Source organism: Papio anubis, chromosome 9, assembly GCF_008728515.1.
Source record: "Papio anubis isolate 15944 chromosome 9, Panubis1.0, whole genome shotgun sequence".
Taxonomy (NCBI): Eukaryota; Metazoa; Chordata; class Mammalia; order Primates; family Cercopithecidae; genus Papio; species Papio anubis.
Window position 1 is genome coordinate 22,891,746 of NC_044984.1, and position 27,157 is coordinate 22,918,902.

At 35.3% G+C, this 27,157-nt stretch overlaps 1 protein-coding gene across 14 annotated transcripts in view; it reads right to left on the minus strand.

Moving 5' to 3' along the window:
• The window catches only part of SOX5 (SRY-box transcription factor 5), a 1,038,891-nt gene that overhangs the window by 503,778 nt on the left and 507,956 nt on the right, over positions 1-27,157 (minus strand). The window lies entirely within an intron of this gene.

The window sequence follows — 27,157 nt, forward strand, 5'->3', positions numbered from 1 at the left end:
ATCTGGGTGACTATCCTTCCGAGTTGATCTCTGTCCCTTTCAGGAATGATCAAATTTATGATAAAAACAAAAATCCTCTGCAGATCTTTTGTAAGGTGTGTGGGTGTTTTTTCACACCAGGAGAAACCTAGAGAACAGGAAAATTATACAACACACACAGAAAATTTTTATAAAAGGCTTTAACTTAAGTGATAAAAATACTGAGATTCATCTACATTTCAAAATGCCAATATAATTGGCACCACTAACAATAAGTTAGTTAGCAACACAAATACTGTGATATAGAACGATGTGACTTTCAGTACTAATTTTTTCTTTATATTTATGAATAGGATGCTGACTTTACTAGCAATAATGGCAGTTAATGACAACCCAGTGAGCCATTGCCCAGTGCCTCCTGGGCCTTAGGAAGGGGGTAGCTCCATGTATAAATGATAATTAATGCCATTAAATGTTCCAACACTATACTTACTTAACAGCTTTTGGCATTCAAATACTCAAATGTTTCTACAGTATCTTACAAAATAATTAGATACTGCGAAGGTATATAGCTTCATTTTCAAATCAAATACCTTGATTTTCAAGGTAACTGATATTTCTCTTTTTACGTTCACAAATCAGTTTTATATGTGGGCATTATATTTTTATTGAACTAAGTAATAAGCTGTGTAAGAATTCAATACACAGTAAGCCGTGCCCCTCACATAGTTGACATCAATTCTCAGTCCCTGAGTCACTAAGGTTTGCTCTGCACCTGATGCTGCTATGGCAAATCAGACTGCTTCTAGATGTGATTCAAATGTACTTCTATAAACTGTGAACTCAGTGATTTATATAATGATCATAGCCCTACTCTCAATATTTCAGGAAGGCAGTAGGAGGTAAAACTAAGTAATACAATATTCACATATTGGATAACATCTTTAAAAGTTATTTAATGTTGGTAAACATATATAATAGGATCCGATTTCCTGACAATAAAGAATCCTTTTATTGTATGTACAGATGTTTAAATTAACACACACATTCCATTCTTATCTCTCTTAAATTCAGCAGGATAACTGTAAGTCTTTGCAAGGCATGTTATCAATGTAAAGGCAATAAAAAAGTCACTCTCTTGTGAATTACTATTTACAGTATTTCACAAGAATGGCATTCACACCCTCCAAATGAACAAGGTTGTCTCTTTAAATTGAAGGACACCACAGGCACTCTTCATCAGTTAGCATTAGCGATAGGGGGAGGGGGAGGGAGAAAATAAACCATTTTTCCATCATTTGAACTCTGCCTGACCCTTGCAGCATTCAAGTATGCTCTTAAGACAATTAAAATGAATAACATATATACACATACATAGAACAGATATACAGACAGCAAAAGATTGAATCCTATTAAGTAGATAGGTTGATAGGTAGACATTCACCACCTTGAAACCTATTTCTTGGAATTGTCATTGAGAGTACAAGAGTAACTCCCATTAAAAGATACTAAAAACATTCCACGATTTTAATCAATAATTATGTGAACCAAGGTATAGACTTGCTGTGAACCATCTATAGATAAAAGAGTTAAATGGATAAAAAATAATAAGAAAAAAGCCACCTGCCCATATAGTGACTTCAAATTTTTCCACATATGATTATGGTTGTACTAGTTGGAGAAAGTGGGTAAGGAGACTGGCAAATATCAAATGCACTAAGAAGTAAGTATACAGTGAAATAGATCATTCAAGCAACATTTAGCTTAAAAAATTCAAAACATCCCAGTCTTAAACTTATTTATATTCCAAAAGTTAAATATAAAATTTTAGGAAAAGATGTTACATGTCATGAATGTGCACTTGTACACATCTACAAATACAAAATTATTTATTCATTTTTACTAAAATATTTGCTGAAAATAGAGACTAATTGGTGTCTGTCTAGCAATTTTCAACACCACTTCCCCACTTAACTTGCACTACATGCTGGAGTCTTAATGGTAATATTACTGGGCCAACTGCAGTTTTTTACACAGAACACTGATAAAGATAGTAACCCAAACTTGACAGTTGAATGCATTAAAAAATCATGCATGAATCATGCATGTAAATACTTTAGGTTGCTTTCTGAAGCCACTCAGTTACCTCTAAAGACATACAAAAGGAGAAAGGAGTAGAAATTAAGACTTAAAATATGACAAAATTATCCTCTATAAATCATACAGTTTCTAGACGCAAAAGCAAAATCCTACCAAAATTAACAGAGGAAGATAGAGATGAAAGAGTCCCAGATAAACCTTTCTTCCAGCCAGAAACCATGTGAATGTGGAAGTTTCTTCAGAGTAAAACACGTATCTTGGGTTCCCAGGAAGCTCTGTCAGTGGCAGGGATGTGGAATTCACTGGCTCGGCACACTCTTCCCTCCTGGGCTTTGCTGCTACCTAATGGAGCAGTGACAATACCAATTCTAGAAACCAGGAGTAAAGAGGGAATTGCTCAATCGTGATTCCCAGTGACCCACAGAGCAGGATTTCACTAGTCTTATGACATGTGACTGAGCTTGGGGAGTTCCAGTGTCAGATCCAAAAATCCTAAGGTGGGGTCTTCACTTTGTGAAGCAAATTAATTACACAACCAAATACTGCCACATTCTTGAGGTCTATTGACACAACGGGAACTTCAACCTCTACTTTACTTAGTATTTTTTTATTTCAAGAGTTAAAAGTGGTCCAGGTAGAGTACAATATAATTTAAGTAAAGGAAGATTAAAAACATGTTTTTATCCATTACCTATGGTGGGAAATTACATGTTTTAGAATTTGAGGTCCCCCTCTCAAAAAAAAACCTTTCAACTTTGTATTATTCACTCTTGAATAGTATGTGGTAGAAAATGAGTGGAAATCAGTTTGTCCACTATTTCTGAGTCTTCTGAGCTGCAATACTTCTATCAATATTTACAATGCCTCAGTCCTGTTTACAGATGTGTATCACATCAGGCTCAACCAACTTACAGAATTCCCTATGGTTTTTATCTGGACATCTAATTAAAAACTAAGAGTTATTATTCTCACAATTATCACTGCTTTTTAAAACCAGTGTATTCACTACATGTTCTTCTTAGTTTCAAAATGAGAAAATAACCAGTATTGTATGCATAGGATATCCAATAATAATTTTATTAAGAAAGAGACTTAAGAAACTCTTCCCTTTCCCCATATTCCTGCCAGGATAAAATAGCACTTCTAATGGTAAATACTGAAGTAAAAAAATGTGAACAGTCACGGAAACTGTGAGTTTTCCCAACACATGTGAGTCACTTAATATCCCCAGAAGTAATGTAGCCACCCGAAAAAAAACACAGATTCAAAAGGAGATGATGATTTGATGGTTTTTCCTGTGTCTAAGTAAGATTGGCTATGACTAAATAATTTCTCAATTGCTGGACTAAAACAAGCCAAAACAAACAGTGTTTAAAACTTTAAAGTATATTGTGTAGTGGTGACTGTCCAAGGTCTTGCTAAAGTCAACATTGATAGATAATACTGAGATGAGTTAGATGCAAACGGCCGTTCTTCAATTCACTGGATTATAAAAACAAAAAACTCTGCAGCATTGTTGCAATCGGAAAAAAATAAAAATAAAACATTCTCACCTATATATTAACAAATCCAACATGATTCACGTTTAATAATAAGAGGGGAAACATATATACCTGAGGTAGTCAAAGTTTAAATAGTTGCAAAATGGTAAAATCTTTCTCTTAGTATACTAATAGTAGAATTAATCTCAGCATTTTCAAATCAATAAAAATTTTGTCCATATCCTACAGTATATACATATTCATTTTCCCTAGCCCTTTTGTAATCATTCACATTTCTTTAAATGAAAAAGTACCAGGAGTATATTTTAAAATATTAAATTGAAACACTGAAACCTAATCAAGGAAAAGTCATTCATTTAATCAAGAAACTTTTATCAAATGCCTATTGTGTCCTACCAAAGGTGTCTCAGTTCTGTCGGAAGTTAAACTATGCAGATACAATAGAAGTGAACATTTGTTTCCTAGCCTTGCTAATTTTAATCTTATTATGGAAACTAGGTAGACACAGCAATTTTTCTAAATTACTTAAAAATTTAATTCATGTCAATGTGATCAAACAGATCAGTTTCTTTCATTGTCCTGGTTCAATTATGTTAATATTATTTTCCCAGGAACACAATGTTCCTGGGAACATATAGATTTTAAAAAACAGCAAATAGGAAAAAATGTAGGTTATAGACTTCTTTTGCAGCTAGACTTTGAAAAATGAACAGAATTCAGTATTGAAAATACCCATGGTTCTAACTTTCTCGCTGTGTAACCTTAAATAAATTACTTAACATCTCTGAGTCTTTACTTTCTAAACTATTAAATGGTTTGTGATGAAACTGGTCCAAGTAAAAAGATCACAAATTTACCACTTATAAATTCTAGTAGATACTTGGAAGATGGTAGAAACAAAGTAATTGTAACCATACTGTTATTACACTGTCATAAGACAGAATGCCCTTGGTTGTTCAAAATCTACATGAATCTTCTATGATATCTTAAAAATATAAATGCTTCAATGTTCCATTACAAATATAAAATATTTACTTAAGCTGTATGCCTATAATGCTTATTAAAAATTCATTTAATGGTAGAATTGTGATTGGGGGAAATGCTAGTGATTGGGGGAAACAGCAGAATGCTTAGAATACTTCATGATTAGGGGAAAACACTTTGTAAATAACAAGCATTTAATAAGCTAAGTACAACTCTAAAGTTAAAAATATTTTCTCTTTACTAGTAATCACAAATATTATTATTTCTTAAACTACAGAATTTGGACATGTAGGAAAACTGATGTAGCTGCAAATGGATAAGAGATACCAAAGCTGAAGAATCCCAAAGATCAGTTTGGATTGTCCCAGTGGGATAGGTAAACAGGGCTTTCTCTATCTTTTGAGTCCCGAGTTTTGCACATCATAAGGCTCACTGAATACTTCTTAATTGAGTGATACTAATCTTAGATATTCATATAGTTTCAGTGTCTCTATCCCTTAAAAAAATTGTCATGATCAGGATACTGAAATTATAAGCTTCAAATTACTTACTAGCAATATCATATGCCAGAAAAATGACAAATTATTGAGTTCAGGAGATAGAGGGATCAATTTGGTGCTTAAGAAATACTGTCAATTAAGAATTTCATGAAGAAAAAAGAATTTGGGTTCTTATGATTAAAGGCTACATATTTACAACATAATACCATAACTACATTTTTTAAAGTCCTTAAACCACTCACTTTATTATCTCTTTATCAAAATTCAACTTTTCTTGATAATTGATAACTGCAAACAATCAATAACTTTCCAAACTGTTCCCATGATCGAACTCTAATGGTGAACAAAATATTGAAAGATCCTTATATAAATTAAAACACAGGTGAAATATAAAATTGCTATACATGCTCAGAAAACATCATAAAGAAGTCTAGATAAAAAGCAGATAATAACATTAGATAACATTTTTTGTACCTGGCTACAAAAACTACCATCTCCAAATTTCAAAATGTCCCTGTGACAAATGACAAACTAATAAATTCGGTAAGACTTGCTTTATTTGATGTATTGGTTAATAATAATTTGTAACTTATTTTAAACTGAATTTTAAAAATAAATATTATGTACTCATTAAATAATGTTAAGTCCTCTTGTGAAGCCCCAAATTAATCATTAAGGTTGTTTGTTTAACATCTACCATGCATAAAACACAGTACTAGGCACTTTAACTGTATTTTAAAGTTAATAAATAAATGAAAGATTAATCAATACCTAATTTAATCATTTGAGTATATATCTTCAAGTACTGTGAAAAAAAAAGTTAGTGTAGAGCTGAATACATGTAACATTTTTATTATAAAAATAAAGAACTAAAGAAATATGCAAGGCATAAAAACAAACAATACAAGTTTTAGGAAGCCTCAGTACTATTGGTTCTAATAAGTATGCATTAACATTAGCATGATAATATCAATATGTACCTTTATAGTATTATATATACAAACTAGTAATAAAGCAGCTAAAATTGATAAAACAGATTGTACCACATTTATCCTGACCTGGAATCTGTCTTGAAATCATGCCTAATATTCATAGTAGAATCTAGAGTTCAATAATATATCAAGTGTGCTACACTAACAAAATTTTAAAATATTTCTTCCGGACCAAGTCTTTCAGCTATACTGAAGTGTGACTGACCGGGATATTTTAAAGTTTCTATAGATAACGCAATTGTGCCATCCATATCCATCATATGTATTTAGCCTTTTTAAAAAAGTATATTTAGTATATCATTTGCTTTAGCAATAGCCAGCAGCAATGAATTCCACAGTTTAGTTGTATGTTTCATAAAAAATTACTTCCTTTTAACTGTTTTGGTCAAGATATTTTATTTCGCTGGGTATGTACTTGCATTTAGAAAATGAAGGATGCTAAAGAAATCCACCAATAGATATGTATTTGTCATTATTATCTTCAGTCAATACAGAAAATAGCCTTCATTTGAGTCTCTTATTTCACTCATGACTAAAATACAGTGCTGGCATTTGTGATTCCTTATTTCTCAATGATTTCATTTTCTGCTTTTGTGAAGCACACAGAACCTTCAGCAAACATTTCTCAAAGAATGCATTGTTTAATATTTATCAAAGTTTGTTATATTCTAACTATCGAGTATTAGTAGAGCAGTGACTAGAACAGATAACCTAATGTTGGGGCATATAAAAATAATTGAGAATGCTTCCCATCAAAGCCTGAGCCAATTTGAGGTTCACATTGTGTTGCAAACTACCTAAAGAAGAGATGAATTGTCTCCACAGACTTTCTGGTTCATAAATTTCCTGTAGAAAGGAAGTAATTGTTTTTGTTTAAAGGAAACATCCTGGGTTAAATTAAGCAAAAGTCTCATTTTCTGTCAACAGAAGACAAAGCAGAGAGGTAAAAAGGTCAATAAATATCGGAAAGCAAGAGACTAACTGGTATTTATTTGGTAGCCTGCATGTGTAAGTATCGAGAACACCAAAAAAACCCCAAAATATCTGAATTCCTGAATTAATTTCCATTTTTTGTTCAACTATTTTGTATTTTGTGAAGGCATGATATAAAAACACATTGCTCACCATACGATAAATATATATGCTAATGTTTTAAAGTTTAAATGCTTTCTAATTCAAATTAAAACATGGTAGAACTGGGGCAATCATCTGTTCTACCCACATGTGTCCAACAGGTCCAACAGAACTTTCTTGCTGAATTTCTTCAGAAATTAAGGTAAGGTCCCCCAAGTTCATCATGGGATGGGGCATTTCTGTGTTTTTAGTATCCTAACAAGGCACACATTTCCTTAATCATATGGTGCACATATAAAACCTTTTCTGATCTACCTGAGTTTTCTTTTTGTGGATACTTAAAATGTTATGGAATTACTCATAAAAATATAAATATAGCCGGGTGCGGTGGCTCACACCTGTAATCCCAGCACTTTGGGAGGCCGAGGCGGGCGGATCACAAGGTCAGGAAATCGAGACCACGATGAAACCCCATCTCTACTAAAAATACAAAAAATTAGCCGGGCGCGGTTGCAGGCGCCTGTAGTCCCAGCTACTCCGGAGGTTGAGCCAGGAGAATGGCGTGAACCCGGGAGGCGGAGCTTGCAGTGAGTGGAGATCGCGCCACTGCACTCCAGCCTGGGCGACAGAGCGAGACTCCGTCTCAAAAAAAAATGTAAATATAAGATATAGTTACCTCTTGAATTTGGACTACTGTATTATTTCTTAGAAAGGAGAAGAATAATATATAACTTTTACTTTCTGGGGTCTTTTCCATTAGTAATGTAACAGCAATTTTAATTATAAAATACTGAAACCTCCATCACATGTCGTCATTTTCAATTTAACCTTACAACAAAGCATGTACCCACTTCAGAGATTTGGGGTAAGGATTACATTGAATAAGTCATGCTAAACACATAGAGGAAGACCTAATATATAGTAAACAATTCAAGTAAATTATCGTCATTGTTGTTTTATAAAAGGAATGATCAATGCCTTTAAAGACTCAATTTGCCTTGGGGCATCCACAATTTGAATAATACTACACAAGATAAAGGTGTCTGTGCATGCTTTTGATTTACATGTATACGCAAAATGTATTGATCAATGTATTCAACAAGGTTATACTGAGTACCTCGTATATGTGTATGACAACACAGAGATGAAGGACATAATGCCTCAGTGAAGAAGCTTAGTTTAACAGGTAAGTATAATACTGTTGCATTTAATAGATAAGTCTGAAATAATACATTATGTGCCACAATAGAACTAAGAACAGGGTATACTAAGTGCCAAAATATTGCTGCCTTTTCCAGTCCAGGAGGGGCAAGGATTATCAGAGAAGACAATGAATTAAAACTTTTATGTTTCTTAGAAACATTCTCACGATAAGGCAGGATCTTCTTCTAAGTATGTTTATCTATTGTCATTATGGTATTATGTTGGCAGAGTCTTTGGGTATGCAACTTTAAAAAATGTTTCCGTCTCCACATGATACTTCTAAATATTAGATTCAAATTGTTAAGTTGTATTTTATCCTATTGAGTTAAAAAGTTCCTGGCTATCTCCAAATATAAATTGCTGTTTGTCTTTGAGAATGTCACTGTCTTCATAAGGATTTCTACAATGCATACAATGCATACTCCACATCAGACTGAACCTAAAATGCATCCCTGATTGACTATGTCAGCCAGAAGGCTATTCTATTATCCATCATAGTGCCTGGCATGTAGTAAGCACTCAAGAATGCATATTTGTTAAAGCAACAAATGAGTGAATGAAGGAATTAACTCTCAGTCCCTTATCGTCTTAGGAGAACCTTGGACAAAAGCAAAATACTCAGTGTTACAATAAATGTAGCTCGTTCTCACTATTTTAAAAATATTTCTTTTGGATCTGAGGTGAACATTCAGAAGTCTGGATATGCTTCTGAAACAAAGAGTGGGTTCCAAAAAAATCTGAGCAGGGTTTGCAAACAACTAAGATCAGACAAATCTCCCACTAGGAGGGTATGGCCATGCATACCCTCAAAATACCCAGCAAAAGCATAGGAAGTAAGTAAGAGAGTGGACTCTGGACTCCACTGCTTGAGTTCAGATCAAGTCTCTACTCCTGACCCGCCATGTGACATCTGGTAAGTTACTTCACCTCCCAGTGCTTTAGGTTATTCATTTATAAAATAAGAACACAATAATGCTTCCCTCGTAGGATTGTTTCAATGACCAAAGAGTTGAAGTAACTTTAAATAGCATCTGTACATTTCAGGTACTCTATTGGTGTTTAATAAATCAGTAGTCATTTAAAAGACCTCCCAGGCTCAAGCAACCTTCCCACTCAGCCTCCTGAGTAGCTGGAACTACAGGCGTGTGTCACCACGCCCAGCTAATTTTTTAATTTTTTTGCAGAGATGGGGGTCTCACTATGTTGCCCAGCTGGTTTCAGACAGCTGGGCTCAAGCAAGCCTCCTGCCCCAGCCTCCCAAACTGCTGGGATTACAGGTGTGAGCCATCTTGCCGACCAGAAGACAACCTTCTTAAAGACAGGGGCAATGAAAACTGCTATGTACTTCTGTTGAACCGTCGTGGAGTCCCTTCCTATGGGTATTTGTAAATTTAAATGTGTAGACCATCCACTATGCAGAAACCACTATGTATGGTGGCAGCTACACAGGTGTGTTTCGAACATTATAGAATTATCCCTCTGTACGGGGAAATCCTTTACACATTTCAGTGTAGGATTCCCTCCTTGAACAATTCGAACATGTTGTTTCTATGGCCAGGGAGCTACATGGTTCTCCTCTGTCTCACATGTTTTGGTTTATTCCATAGCTCTTATGTGTCTCCTGTCACTCTGGCTGTTTTTGGTTTTGTTGTCTGTATTCAAGCGAGGCTTGTGGTCATGTCTATCCCAAGCATCTGTGTTGCGAGTTGCGCGGTTTGCCCCCTCTGTCTCTCATCATTCCTTTTGGCTCAGTCCCTTGACAGGAAATGAGAGATTTATTTTATCTGGCTTGAACTACATTGTTCCTTCCTGACTACTGGTGTTACTTCACTCTAAATAACGTGACTTTGTGCTCACAGTCTGCCCAAGGTCAAAGCCTGAGGGTAATAGACACATTTAAGAGAGGGGAGGAGACTGTAACCAGAGCGGGGTGGGCAAGAAGAGAATTTCTAAAAGGTAGTGATGTAAAAGTGAAACTTGGGGCAGGTCTAAATTTTCTGGGGAACTCGAAATAGAAGAGCTGAAAGGAGAGCCTTTTTTCCCTTTCCAGATGTTATCAATTTAAAATGACACTGTGAAGTAATTTAGGCTTGAAATTTAAATTTAGCTTTAAAAGAAAGCATGAGTTATCTGGCAGAAGAATTTACAAAGCTTATTAATATCTGTGATATCCTAATTGTATGATATTAAATTGACATCATTATCAGAATTCAAATATTCCTCTTTGGTTTGACATAAAAATATAAGAGAATTATAAGACTGCATAAATCAGTAAAGACAACTTAATCATGAAAAAGTGAAACAAAAGACATTCTACCTAGCCTCAGAACTTGTAGCCATAAAAAAGGTTTTAAAATGTGTGTCTTTTTTGTCTTTTTTTTTTTTTTTTTTTTTTTTTTTTTTGAGACGGAGTCTTGCTCTTGCTCTTGTTGCCCAGGCTGGAGTGCAGTGGTGCAATCTCGGCTCACTGCCTCCCGGGTTCAAGCAATTCTCCTGCCTCAGCCTCCTGAGTAGCTGGAATTACAGTTGCCTAACACCATGCCTGGCTAATTTTTTTTTATTTTTAGTAGAGACAGGGTATCACCATGTTGGCCAGACTGGTCTCAAACTCCTGACACCTCAGATGATCCACCCACCTCGGCCTCCCAAAATGCTGGGATTACAGGCATGAGCCACCTTGCCCGGCCCTGAATTTTTAAATATAAACAAGAATACAACATCTCCAACCTATTCATATTATTTCCTTTCCTTCTTATTTTTCCCCCTTTGGAGGTATGAATAACACCTTCTTGGTTTCTTCAGATACCTCTAGTGTTTCAAAGAGACAGCAGGATGACAATCAAAAGACATGGTGAAAGAAAATATTTCAGTGTCACTGGTCACATCAATTACGCTGGCCTGAACTTTTCTGGAATAGTTTTAAGAATTGAGAGGCAGGGAGAAAACTGGCTAATCTAGAAATATATTTTCCTGTTTTTTTAACAGATAGTCATGTTATTTAATAATACTTCTGCCTCCGAAAAACAGATTTAATGGAAATGGACTTTAAATGAAGCAAAAAGGATTTAGGTTACATACAAGGCCAGGTTTTGCACACAGAAAATTATTTCATATGGATACTCCATTCTTGGGGAACATGATGCAATGATGAAATTCCCTTTACTAATGATCTTTCAACACTCATTCTGTGTACTGTAAGCACAGTTTATGCTGAAGTCAGAAGGACATTCCTAATGATATCTTAAAGACTGTAGGCGTTTATGACTTACGACATCTCCTTTATGAAGCCCTACGCAACTCTATGGCACTAGTGGGCATTACCACATGGGATCAGCCAGGACCCAGTGTCTGCAAATCATAAATAACTTGTTTCTTTATGCAAATATCTCAGCTTTACACATTCTCTAACTAGAAATTATTCAACAAGTTCATACTTCCTTTACCTGTCAATTTCTTATGAGATGGTTTGCATGTGGAATGAACCCTCAAACCCTAAAATTTGGTTGACACAACTGCATAACAATTCCAAGAAAGTCTCACTTTTAACATTAAGTTACTAAAAGTCACAGCAAACAGTGTTTTGTAGACATTGTTTTAAATGTTTTCTGGTTGTTAAATTCTAAATAAAGTCTTGAAGACTAAACATTAACAAGTGATCCTTTTCTTCAGTTAGGAGCGTCTGAATCAGCCAAGGAGGTTCTCACGTGAATCCCTAAATCATCCCAAGAATCTTCTCCTTGTCAGTCCCTATACCTGAAGTACTCAGGAGCAAAAAGTTAAGAAACAAAGGAAAATAACATTCATTAGAAAGTTACTATATGATCAGCACTGCATAAACAGCTTTCTGATACATCATCACATTCCATGCACACAAACTCCAGGCAAAATCAGTGTTATCACCCTCATTTTATAGATGGCAGAATGAAATTTCAGAGATATTAAGTAACATGCCCAAGATCATAAAGCTCATAAATGGTGAAGTTGGGATTCAAATTTAGATGTATTTAATTATAAAACTCATGCCTATTTACTCTTCTGGAGTAGGAATTAAAATGATGATTTTCAGAATTCTGCATGTCTGAAGTCCAACTGTGTTCCTTACGCGTACAAAATAAAGAGTTATAAACAGGAGCAGTTCTTGTGTTCTTCAAAAGATTAACCATAGAGCTACTAAACGATCCAGTAATTCCATTCCTAGGCATATTCCTAAGAAAAATGTAAATATATGTCGACACAAAAACTTGTACCTAAAATGTTCATAACCACACTATTTATAATGTGAATTCATACCCACTGGTTCCAAAAGGTGGAAGCAACCCAGATATCCATCAACTGATAAATGGATAAATAAAATGTGGTATATCCATTCAATGGAATATTATTTGGCAACAAAAAGACCTGAACTATTAACATATACTATACAATGAATGAAGCTTGAAAACATTACGCTAAGTGAAAGAAATCAGTCACAAAATATCACATATAATATGATTCCACTTATTTGAAATTGTCCCAAATAGACAAGTTTATAAAGACAGAAAGTAGATTAGTGATTGCCTATGGCTGTTAGGGTTTCTAGGAAAAATAAGGAGTGACTGTTAATAAGCACGGGATTTCTTTCTGTGATGATGAAAATGTTTTAGCTTTGATTGTGGTTGATGTTAGCACAACTCTATGAATAATACTAAAATAACCCACTGAATTCTTCAGTTTATATTTTATACAACCACATCTCACTGTAAACGATGTCCTAATAAGGCTCTTTCCAAAAAAAAAAAAAAAAAAATGCAGTTACATAAAATCTTAGCATACATGTCCTGAGGAACAAATAGGTAGGACATTCCCCGTGGAGATGAGAAACTACTGAACAAATCTAGCGATAGCAGCAGGGAAAGGAAGTTGGTTTTCTTCTATTATGTTCCCTCAGTATCAGTAAAGCTTTAGTGTATTAGGTCAAGGTAGACTTCTAATAACTGAAAGGGTTGAAAAGATATCACTCCTTGGCCAAATACGCCTTGAGACCAAGGCTTGATGAAAAAGTTGCCACAAGCTGGCAGTTTATTTACCCATGCTAAACCACTTGTTTGACATTTCCTAGCTAAACTGACCAGTGATTTGGGAGTTGTATAGACAGCCACAAAGAACAACTGAAGCAGTGAGAAAGTATTATTTTAAAACATCTAAGAGAATTGCCTGCTTCTACCCATATTCAGTTCTTCATGTTCCAACGAACATGGTAAATTTGTCAATATGATTTTTAGTCCTGCAGCTCATCATTAGATGACAGAAAAACATCATGTTGTGGCAAAGAATCAGTAAGTAATAATCAGATATCTCATAATGTTGACATTTCCCAATCCTCCATAGTTTTTTTTTTTTTTTTTTTTTTTTTGGAGGTAGGGGGAGAATCCCAGAACTACCAGAACAGCAGATTTATGAAGGGCCAGCTCTCTGGAGATAATGACACATTTATCCCAATAATCTTTAGATGCTTATACCTTAAAAGTTACTCAGCTGAAGTTGCTTTCAAATTAAACACCATTGCTGCAGTGTTTCTGTTGTGATTGTCGGAGGGAAGTGGAGCCAGTGCAATTTGTCCATGTTTTACAAATCACCATCTGGCAGGGATATGGCAACATGTGAAATCTTCACAGGACTCTTGTTTTTCTACTATCTGCTGGATAACTAAGGAGATCACCAGACTGCTGGGACGCCTGCCAGATGGTAAGCAGGTATGTTTATGAGTTTAAGATTCTTATTTTCTTTCAATGCTTTCACATGCTGTGGGCGCAGAGGCAAAAAAAAAAAAAAAAAGTAAAAGGGAAAAGAAAAGGGGAATGGATAAGTAAGTGACTGTGTATTATCATTACAAATGTCTTTGAGGTTTCTTAAAATGTGGATTTTCTAAGGTCCAGATTAAATTATTTTCTCTCAAGGTAGAAAAATCACCAGTCATATGGTTACAAGATTTTTTTTAAATGCTACATTTTTCATTTTTTTGTACGCATAAACAGGTGTATAATTTCTTCAATCCTGTTGACTAGACGTACATTACTCAGAGGATCATAAGCTTCGTCAGCAAACATGGGTGAGTGTATACCTGTTCACGGTAACCGGGCAAGCCATTTCAGTGAAATAAATGTTAGGATCTGTGTATATTTTACTTTGATTACTTAAAAAACTGTGATGGACAAAGAATACTTAGAGTCATAACAAAACCTCTGTAACAATAAAAGATCCACAGAATTGAATCTGAGTAGTAATAATTAAGAGTCTTTTCCATGAAAAGGGTATCCTTTTAAACAATTTTGACAGAAAATAGGTGACTATCACAAAAGAGGTAATGTCTAGTATATAGAGAGGTACAGTTCTTTAAAGTTATATATGCATGCCTGCTCAGCAATATACCAGAAATTCACTGAGCTTCAGTAAGCTCATCTATATGGTGATAACAGTTCTATCTTTTATGATTGTTATGAGGTAAGAAATATAAGAAATGCAAACTGTCTAGCAAGTATAGTTGTTCAATAAATGAAGCCATTATTATTATTATTATGTGGAGAGGTCTCCTTCTAGGTTAAATCCCTAGATGTAAAATTTACTCATGTGAATATTCAAATATACATCTAATCTCAAATATTTGTTACTGAATTTAGATACATATAAGGTCTACATACAGTTTTATACTCCTATGCACATATTCAAGTATATAAGTATATATGCTTAATAATAGATATATCCTGCCCAACTGTAGGGAACAAAAATATTTTAACTTTAAGCTCTGTAGTTATATTGATTAAATATTAATAAAGTTTTAGTTTCCAGAAGTGATACTTTGTGCAAATCACCAAACTTATCTGTGTCCTTATGTATAGAATGCAGGAAATAAAACCTGCTTCATGGAGTTATTATAAGGATTAAATGTGATTATTTCTACATAACACATTGCATGATGTCTGGAGGACAATAAATGAATAAATGAATAAATGTTTGCTTCCTTTCCCTTTCCCTTTAATTGCCAATTTTCCTCCACCTCTAAATTTAGCTCTGTGATTGCCCAGCGTTACCTCCTTCCCTTAAGCTGAGGGATAGGTATCTCTGCTTCTTTCTGACCCTTATAGTTAAATTCTTAATTTCATCACTCTTTCTACCAGAATAATTTTTCTCCTTAATTACATGATCCTCTCTCTTTTTTGACATACATTCCATCTCATCCACTAGGTCTTCTCCTTAGCCGAAAATATACTCATTTTCTCCACCCTAACTCTAATGTTCTTTAGGATAAGTTACCAAACTTGACAGAGAGATGGAGAGCCTGAATAGGTCAATGAGCATAGAAGACATTGAGAAGATTATTAAAGATTCACTCCCGCCCAAATTCAAGGCGCAGGTGGATTTTTTCTTTGACCCTGTTAGTTTTACATTAGATACTAATAAAACTGACTAGAAAAGAATGGTACTTTTCTTCTTTAAAGAGTTCCAAAATTTTACAATGATGGGAAGATTCAGTTTTTTAATAAGACTAACATAATTCTGTTACCAAGAAGTAATCGAGATACTCTAGTACACACACATAAACACAAGCACACACCCATACAGGCACACATTATATATCAAATGCACTTAAAAATAAGGAAAGAAAATCCTGGCAAGACAAATATTAGTAAATAGACCTCAGGAGTAAAAATTAAAGAATACACCGTAATCATATGGAATTCATTCCAAGAACGAAGAGCTAGTTCAATACAAAGATATCTATTTAAGTAATTTTTTACATTTAAGATTATAGACTAACAGAAAAAATCCACAAGAAAATTGTTAAAAGTCTTTGAAAAAAGTGCCAAGTGTTCCAGATTTGTTTATATAAGTTAGGAAGAGAAGAAAACTGCCTTCTAAAGGAGATTATTTGTCATAATACCAGTCAAAACACGTAGTTAGTAGTAAAAGAGTCAAATTCTCTTTTGTTAATCCAACTTCCCATATTTCTAGCTTCATTCACCTTTTTACCAACAACCACATTACTTGCAAACTAGGCCCTGTTTACTGTCTCTTCTTAGTAATCTCTTATACACTGTTCAACTCATTGCAAATTGCTTCAGCTCCTACCTTTTTACAGAAGCTCTTATCAATATCCATTTAATTTCCAAGTCCAGTGGCCTGTTCTCTGGCCTCATCCTATTTAACCTCTCCTTAGCATTTAAAACTGTCACATACAATCCTCTTAGCTCTCCTCCCTAGGCTACCTTCAATAGTGCCTTACTTGACGTTCCTTCCACATCTTTGCTTGTCCATTTTCAATCCCTTTACTGGCTCTTCTTCATTTACCCTCTCCTTAAACACAGGAGAGCCCAGAAATCTACTATTTGACCCCTTTTTTCATGCCCTACCCAGAGAATAGGAATCAAACTTAAACAGGAATGAGAGAATCAAGACACTATTAATAAAACAAAGTAAATGAAATACTGCATTAAATACAAAATTTTCACCTGACTTCTAACTTCTCAGGTCACAGTATAAGTGAAATAAATTTTTTAAGAAATATTGCAACACGAATGAGCTCTACCTATATTACCTTCAAAACATTTAATACTGTCTTGTTAATTTTAATAATAGTTTTTAACATTAAACTTAATGAATGTCTTTCATGCTATTGCTGTTACTCAGTTTTCCTGAATATGTTATTGACATTGATAATTAAATTACCAATTTAAACTCAAAATACGAGTTTTCTAATTTTGCATTACTTGATTTTTAACCCTTTCACAACCTAATTAATTTGAAAGCAGTTAGTGTTGTCTGAATTATTAGGATTTATCTGGATATAATGTATCTGGATGTAATGTACCCAGATTTAATGTAATAGAATTCAGCACTCGTTTATTGAATTCCAGTAACACGTGAAATGTTTTTTTATGGTCATCTTTTAATACATAAACTTCAGCCAGATGCTACATAAATGAAATTGGCTAACTGGCTTCAAGTAACAGTTTTAAGGAAGTGCTGATGTTTTAATGATTTTAACCATGAAATCCCATTCTTTCACTAATTTGTAACCAATAATACATTCAAACAAAAATATGAGAAAGAGAATTACATAGTTGTTTTCAAATTCCTTATTACAAGTTCAACCATCAATCTCGCAATAAAATCTCTTCAGTCAACTTCGATCATCTTTCCCCATTGTGCCATCTTACAATTTTTGCTAGATCATTTTCTGCTGCTGTGTCCTCCTTGTCTGCCTTTGTAAAACTTAGGGATGACTTTTCCCCATTTTTTTGCAAATGAAAACTTTTTCCACCTTTTGCTTCTTCTTTTCTTCACTTTGACATATGGTATCCCTTAATGTTACACCTTTCCAGTAACTTATGAAGCCAATGAACCCTTTTTTTTTTTTTTTTTTTGAGATGGAGTTTCGCTCTGTTGCCCAGGTTGGATTCTCCTGCCTCATTCTCCCGAGTAGCTGGGATTACAGGGGCCCACCACCATATATGGCCAATTTATTTATATTGTTAGTAGAGGCGGGGTTTCACCATGTTGGCCAGCCTGGATTAGAACTCCTGACCTCAGATGATCTGCCTGCCTCAGGCTCCCAAAGTGCTGGGATTATAGGCATGAGCCACTGCGCCTGGCCCCGTACTCTCTCTTATATCATACATGTATCTCTCTTCAAGAAAATGTAAAATTCAAAAACTCAAACCTAGACAACATAAAATGGGCACTGTTCACTCTATAAAGAAGAGATCTTTAACTTTACCAAAAAAAAAAAAAGTCCTACCAAATCCCTATAGTGATTTTATCCACTGCATGAAAAGAGTAAGTCAATTAAATAACATACATTTATAGTCAATTTTTCCAAAATCATTTCATTGTTTGCAAAGTGGGCTGCAACTTATTCTCTTCAAATTGTTGCACCTCATGCCTTTCTCTTTATTGACTTGACATTGAGTTTCCTTAATTTCAATAAATTCTATATTTCATATTTAATAGCTTTCATTGAGTGTTATTAGATGGCAAACATTGTACTAGGTACTTTATGTATCTTATCTCCAATCCACATAGCAACCTAACATAACAGGTATGATTATTGCCTTTGTAAGAATAAGGAAACTGATATGCAGGGAGGACAAGTGACTTGCCCAAAGCCTTACAACAGTGAAGTAATGCAACAGAGATTCTCCCCCAAGCTCTATGGCTCTGAAGCCTGTGTGTTCTTTCCATGGCACTACAAAATCACTGTCATTGTGCATGAAGAAAAATGGGAAGATGCAACTCTTTACTGTATTTGAAAACAAGACATTAAAGAACACAGACTTCTTGACTCCAGCTAAGGAATTTGTTCTTCTAGAGCAGCGGATATCAAACTTCTTTAAAAGCTGTCAAAATATTTCTTCCATAGAAATCTTAACAACGACACAATATACAAGAGAGATTAAAGTAAAAGAGTTATGTCCCTTCTCCTCCCTCCCCTTCACTAACTGGCCCCAGGGTTACTGCCAAAGAACCTGCATCTTCCTTAGAGAACAGTTTGAAAACAATTGTACTGGACTATTTTCTACCTATCACTAAAGATCTAGCTACTAAAAATCATAATCTTACCACAGATAGAGTCTCAACACGCCCACTTGGGAGTTCCTTGGGCACTACACATGGGCATGGCTTTCTTCTTTGTTTAGAATGCTACCCAGGACATGGGTCACACACACAACAAATGGTCAATGATGGTAACAACAATCATTTTTAAAATAATGAATAGATAAATCTCCTTGACACAGGCATGGTTTCCTTTTCCTGTGCCAATTGCTCTGTCTGTGCCAACTCTAACACACACCCCTTCCAGGAATGGCACTCAGCCATCCTGGCAACCAGAATTAGAGCAAAGAAAATATGAAATTTCTCTTCAAAACATAAGTGGAAAGATAAATGCAAAGCCAAGCAAAAAGTACCCAGATTCAACATGCACGTTATTAAATGTCACTTCATCGGAAGACATTCTATGAAAGTCAAGTGAACATGGACATGTATAAATTGGGGGAGAAGAGGTATAACCTTGTTTAAAAGTATCAGCAAATAATGTAAATCTAGAATAACACATAAGTCGCCAGTTACAACTGTTATTTGTGGGGAGTGAGGAGAGTGGAAATTGAGCAAATGAAGAATGGGAATGGGGGAGAGATTTTTTTTCCTGTACACATTTTTTATACTTTTGAAATTCTGAACCTTGTGAGTCTATTCAAAAGAGCAACTTAATAAACTAAAATTTTCAAAAAAAAATGAGAATAAAAAGATAGCTTTTATTTTCAATAGATGGTTCTTGACATCTTAACATAAAAAATGCACTCTTTCAGTTTTGGGGAAAAAAGCCATCAGCAGGAGAATGTTTCATCCCAAGGATCATTTAGTCTTAGGTCAAGCAGGTCCATCAGTCAGGAATGCTGCTGCTTCTACTTCCAAAAACTCCTTCAAGAAAGAAGGACCTAATGATTCATGCCAATGACTCATGCCCTGATTATCAAAGAGGGATACAATATGGCAGGGGTCCCTCACAGTCCTTATAACTGATGGAAGTCTGTAGTAATAAGCTACAGATCAACAGTCTACAGGACACGGCAAAAAGGAAGTCAATGTCATACCTCAAATTAAAAATCAGAAAGGAAAGTTCACAGCTCCCTCTTTGTCACAGCGAGTTTCAAACATCAATCTCTGCCACCCTGAGTGGTATAGACCCTCTTTTCTGCATTATGTTTTCCACCTGTGAACCAGAAACAACATGTTGGTTGACCAATAGGTCTTGGTCTGTACATTTAAACATCGGAAGGGTTCTTAGAATCATCAAAGACTGATAAAAATGAAAAGACGTAAGATTCTTTCTAAATAAATGGGTGATTCAGCCAATCATTATTTCCCATCATCTTGTCTAACAATTAGTTGCAAATAATATTTTAAACAATGAAAAGAAAAAAAAGTACAATGACACCTAGGAGTTACCATGGTTTATTTAACAGAGTGAAAAGTAAAACCATCTTAGTAAATGCCATGTTCCTGTTAGTGTTCAAAGGTGGCTGACCCTCCACAAAGCCTGCATTACTTATCAATTAACAAACAGGTAACACTGGCCTCTAGGAAACAGAACCCACAGCACCATGATTTGGGAAAAGGGGACAGCATTGAACACTCTCAATCTTTAACCATGTCTAGGGTCACATGTGCCACACCTTTTTAAAACATTGTTATGCCATGACTTCCTTTACCTAGGTCAGTTAAACACTGAATTCAAGTACTAGTGTATGAGCCGTCGCCAAAACCATTTGTCATTAAAAAAAATACACACCAATTAGGTGCCTAATTGTGCATACTGTTGAAAATAAGTGCTTTTAAATGATCAATGACTTGTTCCCCACCTTGGATAAGTCCAAGACTGAGAGACCCACCATGTGGATCCACATTCCACAACACACAGGAAGCCAAAGAGATGAATGATGTTTCAACATGAAATGCTAACTCCTGATGGATATACACCCATCACGAAATAATTTCAACTCCATTTAATCCTGTAGTTGAAATTTGAGGTTACTTGAAGTTTTTAAAAAGTCAGACTATAGTTTTGAAACATATTAATGCTTAAAATTACAAAATTAGTATTGGATTTTTAAAAGACAGATGGATATCCATGGTTGCTCTATTTCTCCATCATGACTCCCCTTAATCTTTCCAAAGTAATATTCAGAAACTTCAACTCAATTCAATCCCATGGCTTTGGGGAGGTGAGGTGCGTATTAAAATGACTCATCACTCTGTTGCTTGCACAAACTTCTATGGGCCTCTTATGCTTTACAGAAGGGGGTCAGATACTATATCAAAAATTCAACAAAAAATAAAAGGAAGAAAGTAAATGGCCTCTCTGTTCATGTTACAAATCTTCTACAGCTAGATAACTTAAGGCCTTCTTCAGAAGGAGATGTACTCAAAAAAGAGGTGCATTTTAATCTGTGTATCCTCGTTTCAAAAAGATAAAAGAAGGAAAAAGCCTAGCTTCATTGACATGAGGATGGTGTGAAGACAAAGAAAATGAAGGGAGAGAAGACACAAAGACTAATATAAAGAAGGAATTGATAAAATACTATACTCAAAGCAAATGTAAACTAAAACTAATAAGAAAAAAGAAGGAGCAAAATAATTTTAAGGGTAATTACATTGTGAACAAACATAACTAAAGCACAGCAAACATTGTTTTGGATTTATATTTTTTGTATGAAGACACTCAGGCATATCTCCCCCTCTTTACATGCTAGCAAATTAATATTATCAACACTTTTGTATTATATAAATTTTTAAACTATTTTAAATGAAAGGTGCATGATTTAGTCTTTTTAAGATTCCTACATGATGTAATCATTTTGTTTTAAATTGAATCACAAATGCAAATTGACTCAGGTATGTCTTTATTATAGTAACTGATAATATAAAAAATTAGTAGTAACTGATAATATAAACAAAAATAAGTGGCATCCAAATGACTGTTAAACTTTCTTAATTCTCTTCAATAATGCTGTTAACAAAATTAACTTCAAAAAAATTATCACTGCACAACACAGGCAATAATATGTTACTATGTGTAACTATAAATACAAACTTTTTTTCCTAATTTCATGTTTTCCACCTTTTTGAAAAAAGCATGTCAATAGTTCATTTGTGATTTGAGGAACTATAAGATGATACTCACTGGAATGACATAATGTAGCCAATAGCAGAAATAAGTCTGCTGGTGTAAAATCTAGAAATTAACAGCACCCTTAATTTCTCCACGATCTTTAAATTTTTTGCAAAGAGAAAAATACACAAAACAATCCTTGTGTTTTCTTCTACGTTCCAAAATGTGCCATAAAGTAAATCCTTCAAGCAGAATCTGTATGACTGCCATCCCTTTGCAGCTCTGCAAAGCAAGGTAAGATAGCTCAGCATAGCTTTTATCTGCAAGGATTCCCTGAGGCAGTTTCTGTAAAAGGGTTAATGACAGATGTTTCCATTAAATCTGACCTACCTCTTAATTTTGCCATTGCCTGATAATATCCTGGCTTTGTGCTTATTTGCATGGGCAAATGGAGTCACTCCATAACAAGTAACACACCGCCCTCATTGAAACAAAAGGTCAATTCATTTTAAACCGATGTGCACAATATTTTTTGTAGTTGTAGTTTAAAAAAAATCCCCTTTCACACAATGCTACTACTTACAATGAATTAAAAGCTCTGTTTTCTGAAACCCTGGACACAATGTACATCTGTAAGCAGAGACCAGTACTACCAATAGAAATCAATACATCCCCTCGTAGGTAACCAACTAGAAAAATCACTTCTGTCTCTAGGATGCCCCACTTATTTTTATACTAAATACAACAGGACACAGTAAATTTTCTTTGCTGGTAAATTAGCTGAGAACTTCAAAATGCTAGCAGCACTTTCTTGTTTATCGAGTGTTATTACTTTTTCAAAGAAAAAATTTCTGTAAGTATAGAGGAAATAGTTATTGTCTCAGGTTGGTTAAAAGATACAGGCTTTTTAGCCTTTAGGATACCAGTCTAAAAGCCACAGTTTAGAAGGAGTCTTTTTACTCTAGGTAAAAAGAGTAAATGATCCTGAACCTTCATCAGGTTGCTGTAATAAGCCCATTAGTAAGTAAGTACATAAATAAATAAATATAGTTCATGCACAAGGTTCCATTGTACATATGTAGTTACATATAAGTTTCCATTCCAGTCGCTTCTTCTGGTGGCAGGACCAAATAAGGTGAAAATCAACATCAAGGGGCCTTTGCATGACTCCTCTGAAGAGATATCTCAAATATGTGCTTCCCGGAATGGTGAATAGTCTATAGCCAAGACTAAAGAAACACTGCATTAATCTAACTATGCTGTTTCATTTTATTATAACATTTAAGGAGTTTAAAATTATCACTTGCTAGAGAAATACTCTCTACATAATTATATACAGTGCTTTATACATATATACACATCTACTATATGCATATTACATTTTATGTTTATCATTAGAGTCTGATCTCTAAGAGATTTAAATATTGAAATTCTGGCATTAAATTTCACCTTACTCTGAAAACAGCACTCCTGTGTTTCTGATAGAAAATCCATATTCACAACACTCTCATCGCACCAAAATCTTTAAACTATCTGTAGGCTAGATTCGTGCTTAGAAGAGAGGTACTTGCTAAATAGCCAATTTCTTCATTCGAGATAAATAAACCCCACACTTGGCACTTGAGTATTTCAAGCCATTGAAACAATTTGGAAAACTCTACTTGCCTAGTCCAAGGTTTGGTTTTTTTAATGAATTTGCTAAAGAAAATTCTATTCTCACCATGCTGCCTCAACTTTATCTGAAAATGAGGTAGATGAGGAAGGAACAGTAAGTGACTCCCTGCAACAAGCCCAGGAAGGACTCTTCTCAGCAGAATGTGTGGTGGGGAGTGGCATGTTGCCTCCTCCCATAGGAAGCCCATATCTGATCCCCTGCCCCAACCTCAAACCTGGATTTCACTCCAAGTTTGAGAGTCTACAAGTCTCCAGGGAAGGGAATCACATCTCCTCTGTCAATTCCCCATGGATTGTCATTTAAAATGAAACCCACAATCAAAAGTATAAAAAACAAATGAAACTTGAAGATATTTACAGAATACATCGTTAATGCAAGATTCCAAGTACTGTGAAGGATACCGTGAGAGAAAGACATGGTTACCTTTCTTCACAAACGTATAACTTCATTAGTATAAGGAGTTAAACAGTAGTATCAGACAATAAAAATGATATTAAAATGTAAACAATAATAAATTACATGAATGGAATTGTCCATGCTGAACTGTGAAAGACATCAGGGATTTTAATCAGGTGATGCATAGATACATAAGTCCAGTTTTGGGCCTAGAGTAAATCAGCAACTAAAGTGAAATCTCAACAGTGGGTGACTTGTATCATACTTTTATAGTAAGTTGAAATAATTATAATAAATGACAGCAGTTATTGAGCATCTGTTATATGACAGAAACTATACACAGCAGTATATATATTCATGTCATGTAACCTTCACAATAGCACTATGAAGTAGATACAATTATTATCCCATTTTATGGATAACGAAACTGAGGCTTGAAAAGATTACATACTTCCCCAGGGCCACAGAGCTAGGAAGTGGTGGAGCCAGGAACTGTACCTATAAGTTTTACTGCAGTCTTATACTCTCAACCATGACACCTCTCCTGCAGGTGCATGGGCTTTGGAATCAGACAGAATCGGGTAACAGTTCACATTCTTATATATAGTCCAGATATTTGTTATGTGAGCTTAGGCAAAGTTCTTACACTATAAAAGTAGGAAAAATACTACTACTCTGTTATCATGGAGATCAGTTGTTTTGTACTGACTGACATGTCTCCTGGTAAAAGACCCATCTTTTCTGATGGGAAACAACTAGTCCCCCATTCTCAAACAAGAGCTAGGCATAGGACCATACCCTAGCCAAAAAGCACATTATCTTCTCAGCCACGAGGATGAGTTCAGGTATGGACCCACACAAGCCAAACTAATGGGTTCCTTATGTGGGACTTCAATAAAGCTATAAATAAAGAAATTCTAGCTTTTTAACTTTAGGAAATGGATAGGAGCTGCTTGGGCAGAGACTATACGGACAAAGTTTGCTTAAAAATGAAGCTAACACAGAGAAAAGCAAAGAAAGACAAGAGACGATGACAGTAACTGAGCCCTGTGATCTGGTCATGCTTGAAGCTAGGAAGCTCCTGAAATTGCCATTTATTTGAAACAACAATATCCCCTTCCTTTTTATGATCAAACATATTTGGATTGTGTTTCTGTCACTTATAACCAAAAGAGCCCAGTATCACCTCAAAGAAACAATGCATGTGAAGAAGTCAAAGTAATACCTGCAATTAGTAAGGACCCACTGAATGTTGGCTGCTTTCATCCTCCTCCTTTTTTTTTTTTTTTTTGGTAATTGCTGTTGTCAAGTTCCCACACCAAAATTGGGGATCTTTGGATTAAAAAGGACCAAGAGAAGAAATTACCATGTGACAGTTTCCCCATACAAGGCACAAGCAGAGAACAAGGGTACAAATTTTAAGGATCCATAGGTACCCCCTAAGTATTAAGTGTTAAGGGACACCAGAAGTCAGCCTCTCTTTCTTCCCAGCTAATCTTAGCATTCCCAATTAGCTTCTCTGGGCCTTCAAAAGAGCCAGAATATCAAACCATCCATTATTGCCATGTATCCACTTTGTAGTCACAATGTTCGATCATATCCAATGATTATGGATATGGAGGTCATATCCATAATCCAAATGATTATCCAGGCAGAAATAACATTCAATGAAAACCAAGGCCCCACTTTACTTACCTACTGCTGAAGTTGCAATGATAACGTTTGCACAAAGCTCTAAACATAGGGTATTGCAAAAAAGCTAAGCAATTTGGTTCTGAGAACTTTCTTCCATGTTACCCAAAAGCCTAAAGTCAGTAATTAGGTCCCTAGTCGTAACTGAATCACTTAAGGTTTACATGATGGCCATATACCTATTGCTTCAATATGACAGGAAAAAAACAAACCAACCAACCAACAGAAAAAAAACCTTTCTCTCTTCTGTTTCCTCCTTTCAACAGACCCTATAATGCGAGAAGCAAGAAAGGTTCCAGAGGAACTGTTGTGAGCCACTGCATCAATCACGGGAACATTAAAACACTGCTTGCTAGTCATTACTATACGAAGTATTCTCTTGCTTTGTGGAAAATGGTTTCAAATAATTGTGTCTGAATGAGAGTTTTGTTCTTTTTTCATATAGCCATTTGAGAGAGAAAAAATGTGGAAGATACATTAAAAAAAAAAAACATTAACAAAGTTGCATCAACTAATTGCCATCAAATGGTATCATCATATTTGCATAGAAGTCACATATTGTAGGCTCATAGGCTTAAGAGGCCGACTGACATCCCAATAAGATAGTTGCCAAATTGTTGTATAATAATAACAAGAGGCCGGGCGCGGTGGCTCAAGCCTGTAATCCCAGCACTTTGGGAGGCCGAGATGGGCGGATCACGAGGTCAGGAGATTGAGACCATCCTGGCTAACACGTTGAAACCCCGTCTCTACTAAAAAAAAATACAAAAAACTAGCCGGGTGACGTGGCGGGCGCCTGTAGTCCCAGCTACTCGGGAGGCTGAGGCAGGAGAATGGCGTAAACCCGGGAGGTGGAGCTTGCAGTGAGCTGAGATCCGGCCACTGCACTCCAGCCTGGGCGACAGAGCCAGAGTCGGTCTCAAAAAATAATAATAATAATAATAATAATAACAACAACAACAACAAGAGAGGCACAAGAATCCGGCCCACCTAAGCAAAGAAAAGTCTTCTCTCACTTCAAAAACCTATTATTTTTGCCAGGCTGCTCCATTGCAGGGCTAATAAGCATGACTAGAATGAAGCTTAAAATGATTTCTACCTTTATTTCTAACTTCTCTTTCTGGTTTCAGCAAAGTTGATCTTTACCATTGATAGTTTATGGTTTGTGTAAGAGAATGCCATGTGATATAAGGACAATGTAGTTGTTTCCCGAAAAGAAATTCACTGGACTGCTGGTCAAATCTCAGTAGCTCTAAATGTTTCTGTGTGACAGGGACTGATGAAGGAATATATTACAGTGTCTTAGATTCAAGCCAACAAAGACTCAGACCATTATTATAGACCAGAGTTCTTCAACTATGCTTCCTCTGTAGGAAAAAGAGCTAGGCAGAAGGGTGGGGCCTCCTGACAGC